At 38.0% G+C, this 14,770-nt stretch overlaps 1 protein-coding gene across 2 annotated transcripts in view; it reads left to right on the top strand.

Moving 5' to 3' along the window:
* The window catches only part of bard1 (BRCA1 associated RING domain 1), a 103,648-nt gene that overhangs the window by 51,775 nt on the left and 37,103 nt on the right, over positions 1-14,770 (top strand). The window contains exon 13 of one of the 2 annotated variants that reach the window (XR_007813217.1): positions 13,184-13,347. The gene's annotated coding sequence lies outside the window, so the exon portion shown is untranslated. Of the gene's footprint in view, positions 1-7,105; positions 7,237-13,183; positions 13,348-14,770 lie in introns of those variants that run through there. The other variant, XR_007813219.1, reaches the window with a different exon arrangement.

The following is a 14,770-nucleotide window of genomic DNA, read 5'->3' as shown; positions in this document are numbered from 1 at the left end:
AACACGTATCCAGTCCTTGGCGAGCACGTGTCCACATAACAATGTGAGCCAGCCAGATTTTGTTCATCGTTCATTTTGTTTTCAGTTTGAATACATTTACTCCCTCCTCATGTAAACAGTCCTCCAGATGTGTATGCTCAACTTTGTATTACCTTTTAGCAATATAAATATTAAAATGAAAACAGTCTACACAGTCGCTAAATGGCTCAACAGGATGTACAATAACTTATTGTAAATTAAAGTATTTGCAGTCATTATAGAATGAACTTCTGGGGCTTAAATTGCTCCTGCCAATATACAGGACTGATGAGAATGATATTAAAATATTTATGTGTATATCTTTTAGAGCTGATGTGACAAAACCTTTGGCTGACTCATTATCACTAAATTTCACTATCAGTCTTGTTTCACTTAGTACATCCTCTTTAATGATACTCGAATTGTGTTTGGGTTCAGCATCATTCTAATCATTTGAGGCAATCTTTTAAATTCCTTTGCGCAGATGACACCCATATCCACTTACTGTGCCATCCGAGCACCACTGCTGCTCAGAGAAACGTCATAATGATTACTAGTATTGAGTACTTTGAGTTGGCTTTACAAGTGTGTTACAGCATGAACCTTCTCAGATTTCACAATATTCATAAGGTTTAGTGCTTCCCAGCATTTTGGCAGCCAATTAGATTGATGGACAATACATACAAAGGCTATCAAAGGGTGTCTGTCATGAGCAGAATGTATTCACTGGTAGTCATTTAAAATTACACTAACCCCTGGGAATTTTAACTACTAAACTGTGGCCTTTGCTGGCTCAGACAGAATTCTTACCATAGTTGTTACAAAAACCTAGAACGCCTGTAAGGAGGAAGCAATACATTTTATTAGCTGCCAGTATTAGTAGCCACCAATGTTAGTGCCTGCAAAAGACATCTTTTTGAGGATCTCTGAATGAAATGTTTACAAGCAGTTTTTTTTCACACTAAAGTTTTGAATACTGATTTTCCATGAGTTGGGCACAATTAAACTAGAATTTGACCTGATCCGCAGAGAACCAGCAGTAAACCAGTTGTCATGGCAATCTCACACCACTAATGCCAGATCCAGTTTGTATTATGGTTGTTGAGGCGTGTTTTAACATGCTGTGAAAAATACAGTATGCCCTTGAGGTTGAAATACCTGATCTAGACAAAAGCATATATGGATTATGCAGTCAATATAAGTACATCTTGGTAAAGGACAAATGCCTGTCAGAGCTTCAGTTAGAAATAATGCTTATATGTTCTATGTTCATATTTTGAGTCTGCTCTAATTTCCCCACTAAGATACAGCCACATTGGTGTTATCAGAGAAATAAAGTCTATCTAATGATGGGCAATTAGCAGGCAGAAGTGGGTTGTTATATGGTAAACATAACCATAATGTCCCCAAATGATAATGATCACAAGCTGCCACCTCTGTAATCTTCCCCCTTGTTGTTCTGTTCCTACAGGACCAGGTATGCTTTATGATAATGTTGTGTTTCAAGAGAGAAAACTGAGCAGATGAAAATGGTTTCTTAAACCTTAGGGTTATGTTTTCACCTCAGTAAAGCCGACCAAAGCAGAGGAGGAGTACACCAAACTGCTGTTGTGGCAACAGAGCAGCAGTCAAAACAGATAAATACCAAAACTCATTAACAGAATATATTGAATGCAACATTTGAATACATTAAATGTGAAAGTCTACACTTAATTATTCTGTGTATTTTGATTTTATTCAGTATGAATTTCAATTAAGACCTTACTATCTTGGTTAACTGTCTCAGCCATCCACATCAAGTCATCTTTCTTCGATTAGTGTAATTATGATCAATAAATCATAAAAAGAAAGAATAGGTAATCCTGTATAATGTATTATTTAACCCAATTATACTGTATTACATGCTATTCTTTAATCCTATACTGTATATAGCATATAGGACTGTGAGAAACCTCCCAGCGAACTGACATGTAATCAATTTGCAGGTCCACATGTGTCCTCTAATAAGATGACAGCATTGTAAATGTGGTTGACTACTGCACAAACAACAATTAGTGTCTGGCCATAGGGGCTACATAAAGACTGTTTACTAGCAATGTGAATGCAAAATCTATATATATATATATATATATATATATATATATATATATATATATATATAATTTTATCTATATTTAATCAATGGATGTTGCATTTAAAAAAAAAAAGAAAAAGAAAAAGAAAAACCATGGCATTCATCATCTGGAGTTTCAGTTATCATGACACCCCCCCACCCCCAACCCCCCGGAGGTGAAACAGAGCTATTCGACCATCTGACAAGCGTCTCAGAGGGAGTATACTGGCCCCTTAAGTGCGATGATAATGTGAGCTATATCTTAAGCTCAAAATGCTCTGGTGATTTGCATTCACAATTCACAGCGATTGTCCTAGCTCCAGTGCTATTATGCTTCAGCCATTTAAGGGACCCACAATAAATATTATTATTCATATTCTGAAAATGTAAAAAAATCTGAAATGTAATTTACAGGATGATTGTTGACCAATCTGACTGGATTGGACAATGCACCTGAAAACTATAACAATAGGTATTTGGCAAACCTGTTCATCACGTGTGGATCACAGATAAATATTGTATTCTAAATAGCACTTTGATTTGTTTTGTTGTTTTGAATGTCAAAATATCTTAACTTAGCCTCACTCCAAGACATGCAAACCCATTTAATTAGTCAGTTATTATGAATGCTTCCCTTTTCCAAGAAGGCAGGCAAATATTCCTCATGCTAATGTGTGATATTAGTTTAATGGTGTGTGGTAGATGTGAACAGCTGGCTGTCCCTTGTTGGGTTGATAATTAGCCAGTGGCATACAGAAGAGTTACTGCACACGGCCCCTCTCCATATTCCCCATCTCTGTTGCTCAGAAACTGTTTCTCATGGGAACGCTGGCTTCCAGCAGAATCAAACCTCTCTCACCACAGGGATTTTCATCTTCTCTATTTCTCATTCTGCTCATTCCCTTCTTCATCAGCTCTCTTTCTTCCATCTCACATCACTGATTCTGGGAGATGTAGAGGTGGGAATAGTTACCCACTGAGGTGCTGACATCACTGCTGCAGATGGCAGAATGTTGAATTTGTGCACTATACTAATAAGACCAGGTGTTCCACCGCAAGAGACACTGCATTTTAAATGGGCCTACAAATGAAATGCAAACGCATTTAACTGTTAAGTGCATGTAAGGTGCAGCAAGCTCGACATCTGGGATGCTATTAATATTCATGCCCTTATCCTCTTATGAAAGTACTTCCCAAACATAAACACCCACTGATTCCCGACTTGTTGACTAATTGTTCAGCGAGTAGAGCGATGGCAAGAACTAGAGAGCAAACTGTGACAAATAGATTTTCCCCAGGCACAGCATACTCTATTTACATAATGAACAAGGTCAACAGGCATCCTAATTTATCTGTTCTTATACAAGGAGAGTTAATGGTGGACTGGTCTTCACTGCTGTATGTCATCACATTATACACATGGAACAACCTGCTGCTAGTACATAGTTAGCAAAGTGTCACTAGATTGTAATGCTTATCATAGTGTATACTTTCATGAATTCTTTTCTTTACATATTTAACCCCAATGTAAGATTGAGTCTATTTCTGCTCCACTGACCTCCATTACACAGCATATGTCTGTCTCCCATTGGTCTTGCTAGATGAAAGCCCACTATAGTTAATATGGAAGCTTTGTCTGACATTAAAAGTAAGTGATAGAAAAATATTACTTACCACTGCCACAGCTGTTACAGACTGATAAAACATAATACCATTATAACCACTCAGCATGGAACCGATGTCTGAAAGTATTTTTAGAGTGAGACTGCAAACGTTTTATATGTATGTTGTTTATGTATGTGTATGTATTAGTACAATAATCAGCATATACTGGCATAAAATGAAGACAGTGCATAATGTATGTAGACATTACTTCACTGTTACTGCTGTGCTCCTTTGTATAGCAGCATACTACTTAGCCTCCCTTACCTTCTTCTGTGCTACTGAATATTGGTACAGTGGCCTACTGTGAGATAGGCTGGTGCATGCCACATACACAGGAGCCTCAGTCCTAGCTGTCAGTGGTTTAAACCCTGCCTGCTGATTTGCACATTTAGAATCAATCAAAACGTGGAAGACGTCTACTTCCAGGTTCCCGATTTTGTTCATTCATCAACAACCATTCCTAATCATCCATTTACAGTTTACAAAATACATGTTCCAGTTGTCTTACCACACACATGTTGTTGATTGATGTTGTTTGCTCAATAAATGTGTTTGCAGCCAATTAATATGAGAGCTAATAGAGTGGACATGGAATTTAATTTTTCACTTGGCTGTACAATGTGCTCTTAATGCTGTCTCCTGTGGTGTGTCCATGAATACTAATAACATCTGTAAAAGATCATCTCTTAAATCAAGAATATTAATTGGGAAGTCCACCTCCAAATGCATTTGATGTTTGTCTGTGGTTTTCTGAGCTCCAAGGAATCTCTAAGATTGTTCTTTCAGTCAAAGGTACATGTCCTAGTATGGAAAATTTGCAACACATTGTGCTCACAAATATCCCTAATAATCACCAGGTGCACTGTCATAGAATCTGTCTCTGTCAGTCAACATTATTACTCTGGACAATGGGGATGCTGCCCCAAGATCACAAGAAAAGCTCATGTGAATTTAGTTTTGGGGTAGACATCTCCCTTAATTTGCATCACAATTACCCTACAAATTAATTCTTAATTCCTATTTTGGCATTCCCCAGCTCTTGTGTTTGTTCTGAATAATTTGATGCAGAAACATTAACTGGGTTCTAATATGAGGTCTGCCTGTGAATAGGGCCAGTCTAATGTTTTGAAGATGGTTGAAATGAGCCCTGCATGTTATAAAAGCTGGACTGGCTGCTTAATTATTCACAACTTTATCACTCTAATGAAATAAAGCGCTCAGTGCACCCTCTGTATAGTAGTAATGAATTGAAATGAATCAGTTTTTCTCTTTAGAAACATTTTAATAGGAATATCAATATACCAACAGCCTACACAAAATGCATATGAGAGCTGGTGTTAAATTAAATTCAAGAGATCATCATTTAACAAAAATACACAATATTTACTATGTGTTATCTTTTTCAAATATTTGGCATTGACTGAAGGTCTTTGTTCCATACTTTCACAACAACATGCATATAAAATAACCCATAATAAACTATTTGGCTTTTATATTTAATACTTGCTCATACTCCATTTGGCTGTTTAATTTAAGAAAATGTAATGAACCTCTGTATCCATGACAACTGAAAGATTAATGATATGCTTTCTTGTTACTTGAGTTAGATTTTTAGACATGCCATTTGACTTTCCAGTGTGGTGTATCTTTACTTTTTTTGTTTTTATTGACACAGAGATCAAATGTACAGATCAAACACATGGGGTGGTGACCAAAATGTGAGCGTGGTTTGACAGAAGCTGATCTGTAGTCACAGAACAGAGAAAGCTGATAACACAAGCAACAGGCTCATCAAAACAACAAACAGAAAGAGAAGATTGGCTCCTCTTCTGAACAGTCCCTTAATGACAGACTGGCTGGTTTATTGCTGCTTTTATTCTCAACAACCTTCTTTGGCACGTGGCCCATTCTGCGAGTAAATGCAGTTCAGCTGAAGGGTTATTTATTATACAAATTTGATGACCAACTAAGTCCTCATAGGCAGAACAGTCACAATAGTGGACTTTGCCTGGCAGACAGGAGAGGATTCTCTTATTCATCTGCGGGGAAACCTGCTGAATGAAGGCTTTCCACTTCATATGTTGCAAAGGTGCCCAGTTGGAAGGATTTCAGAAATTGTTTATCGATGGAAGCAAACCAAGAGCAAGCAAAGGCAAGTGAGAAAAATGCAGATGTTATATATTGATATGTAAAACCTCTTTGGCAATGATCTAATCCATGAAATCAAATTTTATTGTATAAATGGCAGGAAATTCAGAGATCCCTGAGAGCTATTTGCCACTAGTATCAGTAGGGTGGTAGAAGAGGGAACCAGTACAAGGACAGAAAAAAGGGAGTAAGATACACATAGTTTAAATATTTCAATTGGGATGACAACTGGTTAACAGAAAACCCTGCAGACATTTGGATTTCAATATTGATTTAGGCAGAGACCAAGTGTAAAAAAGGAATTCACTAACTGACAAGTAACTGTAAGCCAGCTGTGAGACATGTACTATTTACTCTCTGTCGCAACTTCAAGTGATGACATTTAAATTCAGCTAACAAAATTAATTGGAAAGGAACACAAGTAAATAAGCATATAAACAAACCACTTTATATGCTTATAAACTACATAACCACAGTATCCTCAGTTTTTACGTCATCTCCTCTCTCCTGTTGTGTTTTCTGTTTCACTACACTGTCAACTGTCAAACAAAAATGCAAATGTCTGAAGAAAATAGGAATTGTCATGTTAAATTATGTAACAATAATAATAATAAATAATAATAATGATGATGATGAGGAACTCTCTGCTAATTATTGTCCAACGAGTGGGTTGTTTTGAGGTTCAGTTCTGGGCTCCTTCTGTCAGAGTGTCCTTAGGCAAGACAGTGTGTGTGAGAGTGGTTACATTTGAAACACATGCTGTTTTTTCCCTAAAAATCCAAATAACATTGTCACTGCTGAGAATATAGTTCCTCTGAGGAAGGACCCACAACATTCTGTGCAGAACAACAAATAGAAGAGCTGCCTTGAACTGCTTTAAGTAGAATTCCTTGTCATATGTACTGATGACTTATGTATAACTTTGTTGCAAATTTGGCAAAATGTTAATATAACAAATACATTAAAAAGAGTTCTTTGCAGTGCAACTCGGGAATCAGCTCTGTTCCCCGCAGTAGTTCAGTCTATATTTGTGAGGAGAGAAGACAGGCCAGTGTGTTGCCCTGTGAAAGGGACTTGGCTTGTTAGTGCAGATGCCTGCCTCCCCTGCATTCACATGCATAAAACATCTCAGCCCCATCTTTCATTCTCTTGTCTAAATAGGAGGCTTTGCCCTCGTGACACCCAGAGCAGCATGGAAACAGGCTGAGCTGGCAGGGCCTTGGCAGGAGACACCTTGGACCCATCTCATATCTGCCTGAACTGTGATCCTGTCAACTTCACTAAGTCTCCCAGGTAGGGGATACAATATATTAAGAAACAGACACTCGCCGCTGTAAGCCTACAGTGCATATGGAGAGAATCCAGGATAGGATTATTGATATTCTACAACCTCTGTTTTAATGCACATAATGACTAAAACTATGACAAAGATGATTATCCCCTTAGCGTAGCTGTGACACTATCTACATCTCTTATGACAATAACCACGGTTATTGCCATGGCACAAGGCAGACCTGGGTGGTGTTAAAGTATAATTTTAAGATGACAGTGGAGTAACACATAGTGGCGTGTTAGCCAAGCTACACACTTATGAAATAACTCAGCCTAAGCATTGAGCTATTAAGGAAGCACTGTCCTTAATTAGATGAAGACATAAACTCTTTAGATGAGTCGATAAGAAGGAGCAGCCTAATGTGATCTCCAGCAGATTGAAAAGCATTTAAGGCAAAGTACCAGTGACTGCTCAAATGGGATTGTGGCCACTGCTTTGGTCCCATCAGCATTTACCCCTGCTCTACCCTCGGCGATGTGGCTGACCCAGGGAAAAAAGGACAGAGTAATTACTGATGCACAACAACTAAGTAGGTACTTCTTACACAATTTTCTGTGCAAGTAAGGAGGAAGGCAGCACACTCAACCCATCTGAAAATTTCACCACAGATTTTTTCTAAAAGTCAACACAATTATGCCTCATTAAAAGATACAGCTGTGACGTGTGTCATGTTAGAACAGTGTGTGACTCGCTTTCTGGATAAACTTATGTCTTCCTGAGGTAAATTGCAAAGAAAGTGCTCTACTGCTGTCTCTGTGTCACTGTTTGTATAAATCAATACAGCTATAGTTATCACAGGGATTCATTTATGCTATTTTAAATAGTACTAAGTAGATGTATGGCATGTTGAATTATTGTGATCACTGTGAAGTGTTACTTAACCTGTCAGTAAAGAAAACAAGCCTAAGAGTCTGCAACCGCTCCAACAGCTCTCTGAGGCTGTGCTTGGGTGTTAAATGCTTACAATGACAAAGCAATGAGGCTGTATAATGTTTTCAATGTTACACCATCTTGGTGTAGCATGTGAATTTGATAGCTATTGCTTATTAGCACGAAACACAATATGAGGCTTAGCGGAGGACGTGAACATCTTCATCAAATTACATTGTATTTCATCCAATAGTTGTCCAGACCCTTTACTAAAAGACTAAAATGTCAACCTTGTAGTGGCCCTAGCAGAAAAGTTATGGGATCACCAGTATCTACAGGAATCATCCTCTTGGGACCATGAGTGCATGCACATGGTAATCCATCCAATAGTTTTTGACATATTTGGTCTATCAAAGTGGTGGACCAACTGACAACTAGCCAACCAAATGGTGGCCTGGTAGCAGTCAAAAAAACAAGTGAATCACAAGACATGACTCAGAAAGGAACATATTTGCAGTACACCTAGCTGAAATTGTTAGCACATCACAACTCAAATACTCTGAGAATTATTCGGTAAAATTAAATGACAAAGCCAGGAGAGAAATCTCATCAGTGATATTATCAGCATGACAAATGATTGATTTGCCTGCCTGTTTATCCATTTACAGGAAACCACACAGGCTACCCAGAGTCTGTGGAGTCTGACAGTGTTATAGTCTGTCATGCAGACTGTGCAGCAGTGACCCTCTGCAGATACACAGCTGTAACCTAATCTACTAATAGTTAAAGCCACAGTACTAAGCACTGACACCACAGAGCTGAATACACCTCTGCATTAATCAAATATACCACACTTATCTCAGAACAGATGAATGTTTCCAGCAGTCAGGATTCATATTTTTTTTCTTTGACTATTTCAACTGAACCTGTGTTCAAATTGTTTAATGTTATTCTCTCTGTACTCCCTTGTCTTATCTGCAGTGTTTCCAAAATTGGAATGTGAATAATGGACAGTCAGATCTGTGTAATCTCAGTCTGAGCTCATAAAAGAAAAAAAAAAAAAAAAAAAAAAACACATTTTACTATCAAACAGCATAGATGCCATGGACTGTTCTGAGGGCAGCTGACTGGTTCTGATAAAACTGAGTGGCAGCTCACAATAATACAGACATATTTTCATTTTTAGTGGTGCCAGAGATAAAACTTATCGGCATATCAGGTAGATTTGGTGCATTAGAAACCAAGACATATTCCCTCTACTTCAGGCATAATGGTGGTTTTAAAAATACTTCATAAAATACCTAGTGGAAGGACAGGGAAGAGTGAGAGAAGGACATTTTAAAGACTGCAGTTTTATTCATGAGGCATGCAGCTTAGGCTGTTCTTCTGAGTTAAGACGAGCACTTATATTGCATGGGGCTTTTTCAAGTGTAGTATGATGGGCTATGTAAGAGAGTCACTTTTCAGATTCTTTTTCAGTGCAAACATAGATGATGATTGGATGCATTTATGGCATAATTCATTCATTTTTCCATCCCTCAAGAGTTTTTGTTGTGTGTGTGTGTGTGTGTGTGCGTGTGTGTGTGTGTGTGTGTTTACATAGTGGCAAAAACTGAACTTCAGTTATTTTCAGTTTGCTAGTTCTTGCAAGCAGAAGAGTGGCCTTAACCCAACACATTGCCTATTACTTAGTTTCCCTTATGGCTTGCATCTATTATTAATGTATTACTTGAATCAGTAGTATCATCAGACATGTTCCTGAGCATGTACAGCCTACTGTAAAGTGTGACAGTGCTGTTATAATATTTATTAGTGTGTTAGAGAAGTCATGCAATATCAGCTAAGCTGGTGGGACTGATCTACAGTGTGGGTGGCTCCAGATTCCATTATTGTTAGGCTGATGCTATTTCATTGGTAATGGAGAGTGCCATGGCAATTGTTTGGGGACATAGTTCTGGTGCAACAACTTCTCACCACTGGGGAATGTGGGGTAATATTTTCTCTACCTAGATCAGGGATGGTACATTCCTCCATGCTACGCTGCCTTCTCTGCCGGAGCACAATAATAAGTCTGTCAGCTTGATTTAAAAAGCCTGTGGCAGTATTATGAGAGACACCATCAGATTTACAATAATTCATAAATCTCAAGCAGTAAAGGATAAATCAATAGAGGTGTGAGTTTAAACCTGTTTTCAGTCTCCTTTCTCTTTATGTCATAGCTCAAAGGAGAGACACAATTCAATTGTGGAGGCACTGCTGCACATTGCACAATAAACTTGTGTTGTTGGTGGTGCAATGAGACATATCCCCTTTGTGCATAAATTGCCAGCATAAAAGTTTGAAATTTGTGGAAGTGTTGATTATTAAATGAAGTGGATCACAGTTAATTGATTTATATCCAGTGGGAAATACATGTATCACTCTCCAGTGAAAGAAATTCTGCCTGCATCGGTTCTTTTATTATTATTATGATCCTATAATATGAGTAAAAATCTTGACCTCTCTACCTTTGTTCATCAATCATGTGTCATGTATAACATTTACGATATGTGAGGGTGGTCAATGATCTCAATAGCTTCTGTCAGATATCTAAACCTCCTTTTTCTGGCAAAACACCTAGACACCTTGTTTAATTTACAATTTCATGCTTTTATCGGTTCATGTAATCGGTTACAGTTGTCAGGTTTTCACCTAAGTTGCAGCATGACTACAGCTGCAGTTTCAGTGACTGCTGACACTGTCTCTGCTCTGGATGTAAAACAATTTAGTCTGCTTAATAAACTACAACCTTTAGGGAGAACTGTAGTGGCTGATGATGAGTTAAGCACTCTTATCATGCACAGAGGTCTATTATTAGTCATTACTATTTATATTATGTATAAATGACAGTATCCCTCGTAATCAGTACTTCAATATCTGTTGTTATGCAAATGGTATAATTTATGTGGCCTGGACATGGTACTCATAACACTCTTGCTGACTTACAAATACTTACGAATCTGGCTTGACAGCAGACTTACATACAAGGTTAATATTCAACATTTGATTTAAAAATTAAAAATCTAAGTAGGCTTTCAGGTTCTCAGTTTCATTGAGACTACTTGATTGAATAAGGTCAGAAAATATGGTTATGATGCTTTTTTTTTTTTGAAAATACTAGTCACTATGTAATGTAGTTTTAATATACTGTAGGAAGTTTTACAGTGTAGCCCCACAGTGAATACAGCTGAGCAGAAAATCATCTGTGTCCATCTGATACACCTGATCATAGTCCTCACTCCCTACACATGAGTGAATAAATCTGATAAATCAAGTTGTAGGGAGTTTAAGTCACAGAGGGTTAGTGATGTGTATTAGCATCTATGTGATTATGAATGCTACATTTCACTGCCTGGTAATTGGTGGGTAGGAGAAGCCATATCATAGTCTGTCTTTTGTTTATTTCATGCATCAGTTGATTTTTTAATTCCAGAGGTGCAGTAAATGCTCTTATCAAACGCAGACACAATCATTACTCATGCTGATGAACAACCCAGACTGTAGCCGGAGGGAAGAAAGAAAAAAAAAAAAACAACTTTCTTAGCTCCTACTCAGCTTATGCACAATATTTGCTGGATTTAGCAGCACTGAACATAACTGGTTTTCCACAGGAGAACGCACATGGCATATCTTTTATGCTGCTTCAGAGTTCATTCAAAGAAAGTCTTATTGTTGAACTCTTTACTACATAACACATTTTGCAAGTACAAAAAAGACTGCCTGTACTGTATATTGGTGATGCAAACTTGACAGAAATTTACATTGAAAATGTACATATACTTTTTTGACTTTTTGCTATGTTGAAAAAATGTATTTTGTAATGTCTCTTTACTTTTCCAGATTAGAAAACAATAATCTATTATAACTGTGTACAAAACAATATGATGCTTAGATAGGATAAGAATTACCAACAGTTTAAATGGGGTTCTTCACTGTTGACTTACTAACCACAGTCAGCACAGCCGTCTTCCTGACTGACCAGCAGTCAGTAAGAAACATGTAAGTTGTACTTGTGATAAAGACCAAAAAAAGGACAGCTAATCTTTTTTTAATAAGAAAGGAAACTAATGAATATTTACTTAGGAATTATGAATGTTTTCATACATTGTCAATCACTTCCTGTTACCTGCTGACACAAAAATATGGGCTTTGTCTCATTCATCTGTGTATTGTGTTAAAAATAATGAGATGTCTTCATGTACTTGAAGGGGATTCTTTCTCCAAGAGTGAATAAATTATGATCCACTGTTGATTGGATTTCTGTCAGGAGATTGAACAGGAAATGAAAGCCTTTGTATAGGAAGGGGTTACAGTAGGATAGAAAATTGCGTGGAGTGATTAATGGCTTTGTGTAGTTTATGCAGCCATTTTCTGGGTTATGATTACAGGAACTAAACAAGGCAATGGCAGAGACAGCTAATCCTCTGCATCATTCAGGCCTTGGTATCTGTCTGAAAGGGTCAGTGATTGACTCTGATTTAGCCTGTTCCCAGTTCAGAGGAAATGAATAGATGCTAATCACATCATGCAATTCTGTCAGCAGGACTGCCCAGTTATGAATGGATGGTGCACAATGCATTCTTTACACCAGTCCTAATAATTACATGCAACATAACATGTCATTGCATCTACCTTGTGTCATAAGCATAGATGGTGGCCTGAACAGGAACGTTTTCAGCACAGAGTGGGACACAGCATTTTCTTGTCAAGGCCATTCAGCATCCAGAATAACTCCCTGAAAACAGGCTTTCTTGCCTATCGCACATTTTAAATAGGACAGGACCTCAAAAAACATGATAACCAGCCACTGTGGTAGCATAATTCAGCATAACATGGTAAAGCAATCAACAATCAACCCCACACCTCAGCCTACCTGTTAATATAGAAATGTCACTGCTTAGTTGTCTGTCCTCACAATGCATTCAAGTGTTGAACAACATGCTCCTGCATGACTGCATCCCTCTCCAGCTGCTCTCATTCTACATGTTCTCTTTTAGGGATGAGCCTGTGAAAACCATCAGATAGTAGGACACCTTCCCATATGTTAGTTGACTGCAAAAGAGATAGTCATGTGATGGTGTGAAAATTTATGCCTATGTCCATTCTTAAGAAACATCCCGAAGCCTCCCCACATGTGCAGGAGCACCAGTGAAACCCTTGGGTGAGTAGCGGCCTTAATGCTTAGCAGGCGTGTGTTGCACTTTATGAAATAATTGGATTATTATATTGCCTCTAGGTGCTGATATCAAGTGGAATGAGTGGCACAGCTCAGCTCCAGTTAGGTACAATGCCTGCTGGCTGAACAGGGATGAGAGCTCTTCACCCAGTTCACTGAAAACCCCATCTTGGTTAGGTGCAGCTTCAACTGGAAAATATAGAGCGCTTAAGAGTATGGAGTCCTGAATGATGGGATGGTCCAGATAAAAGAAGATTTGCATCACAATGGGCACTGAAATATTTGCTGCAGGGCAGGGCCAGGCCTTAGCTGAATGAAAATCAGTTGTATTAAAAAGTATGCATCTGCCAAATCTACATTGGCTGCATACTGTTCATAAGCCTTACATGGAAAATTTAAAATCTGTCAATGGACAGGTTGAATTTTCAGACTGTATGTGTTATTTCAAAGTGGCAATGATAGGTGTCCAACCCATACACTGTGCAGCCTTCATGATTAATCCCGAATCACTGTTGTATGTAGATCAACTTTTGAATTAAATGTCTTTAGATATATTACATCTTTAAAGTCATTTCCTTTCAGTGAAGTCAGACCTGATTCGAAGATAAATGGTCTAAAGATGAAAATAGACTCCAAGAAATCACCTTGTTTATTTTGTGTCGAAGCCACTTTGTCTTATCACGCGACATCTAAGCAGAGAGTGACAAGCTGACTTTATACAGCCCTTATTAAAAGTCTCGTCACTGTGAGTCTGCAACCGCTCCATCCCACTGTGATTTTCACCGAAGACCCTTGTGTTCCAAGTATCCCAATATTTTGTATTCTGGTCCAGCCAGAGAGCCTCATGCATACATTAAAGCCCAACAATTGCAGGCATACATATTGGGATGAATAAAATACTGAGCCTAAGGTCATTCAAAATGCTGTTCAGTTATATAATTTTGTAAATTACATGCATCAGTGAGAAACTTCTGAGTACCTCAGATTTATGAATTTATAATGCTGTACATATGTGCATTTCACTGAATGATGGCATACAATGAGAAGGGGAAAGGTCTCTATCTCATGCCTCTGAGAATCACTTCCCTTGATCTGGTCTGTATTGATGTTCCTTCCCAGTTTCTATTCTTTCCTGGAAGTGTGTGTAGTGGTTTGGGGGTTGTTTATTTTTCAAAGCCTTAATAACTGTGTATTATGGTTGTGTCATCTGGATATTTAGGATGGTCACCAGAGATCTGCATGCCATGGTGGATCACTTCAGAAAGGCTATGTTTTTGTTTAGGTGATAAGATAAGATTAGATGAGATAAGATAATCCTTTATTAGTCCCACAATGGGGAAATTTACATTGTTGCAGCAGCATAAGTGATTGAAAAGATAGACAAAGACATAAATATGAGTAAAGGCAA

Source organism: Lates calcarifer, linkage group LG1 (genome assembly GCF_001640805.2).
Source record: "Lates calcarifer isolate ASB-BC8 linkage group LG1, TLL_Latcal_v3, whole genome shotgun sequence".
Classification (NCBI taxonomy): Eukaryota; Metazoa; Chordata; class Actinopteri; family Centropomidae; genus Lates; species Lates calcarifer.
Note: the sequence above shows the minus strand (reverse complement) of the source record. Positions and strands in the feature narration are given on the sequence as shown.